The sequence below is a fragment of the Dama dama genome, chromosome 5, assembly GCF_033118175.1.
Source record: "Dama dama isolate Ldn47 chromosome 5, ASM3311817v1, whole genome shotgun sequence".
In the NCBI taxonomy this organism is placed as follows: domain Eukaryota; kingdom Metazoa; phylum Chordata; class Mammalia; order Artiodactyla; family Cervidae; genus Dama; species Dama dama.
Window position 1 is genome coordinate 14601043 of NC_083685.1, and position 639 is coordinate 14601681.

General features: G+C 38.0%; 1 non-coding gene across 1 annotated transcript; it reads right to left on the reverse strand.

Moving 5' to 3' along the window:
• Positions 1-320: 320 nt before the first annotated feature.
• LOC133058124 (U6 spliceosomal RNA) lies at positions 321-425 on the reverse strand. The gene has a single exon (XR_009693238.1). It is a non-coding gene; the product is annotated as a U6 spliceosomal RNA (small nuclear RNA).
• Positions 426-639: the final 214 nt, after the last annotated feature.

Sequence of the window (639 nt, forward strand, 5' to 3'; positions counted from 1 at the left end):
ATCTGCTTTCTGTCCATGTGGATTTGCCAGTTCTGGGCATTTCATATAAACAGAACCAGACAATACGTGATCTTTTGTGTCTGGTTCCTTTCACTCAGCATCATGTCTTCGAGGTTCATCTATGTTGTAGCCTGCGTCAGTTCGTCATTCCTTTTTAATGACTGGGTAATACTCTGTTGTTTGCATCTATCACATTTTGTCTATTCATTCATCTGTTGATGGATATTTGAGCTGTTGCTACCTTTAGGCTATTGTGAATAGTGATGCTAAATAAGTTTACCTCATTCATTCATTTAGATATAATGAACATATAACACTGTAAAAACATGAAATGCTTCACGTATTTGCATGTCATCTTTTCTCAGGGACTGTTTAATTTTCTCTGTATGTTCCAATTTGGGAATCTGTGGTACCGAAGTGAATGCTGAATGCTTATTTCAAAAGGAAAATTTAAATAGAATAGATATGTAACTCTTATAAGTAAAAATGTCACCTACGTGGCACATAAAATCACTCCTATGTACTCTTTGATGTAGTAGTAAAAAACCAGATCTCTGGATGTGGTCAGCCTTGACTCTGAATCCAGGTTTCACCAACTGAGGGGACCCTGGCCAATGTCCTGTCTTCCTCCAGCCCCCT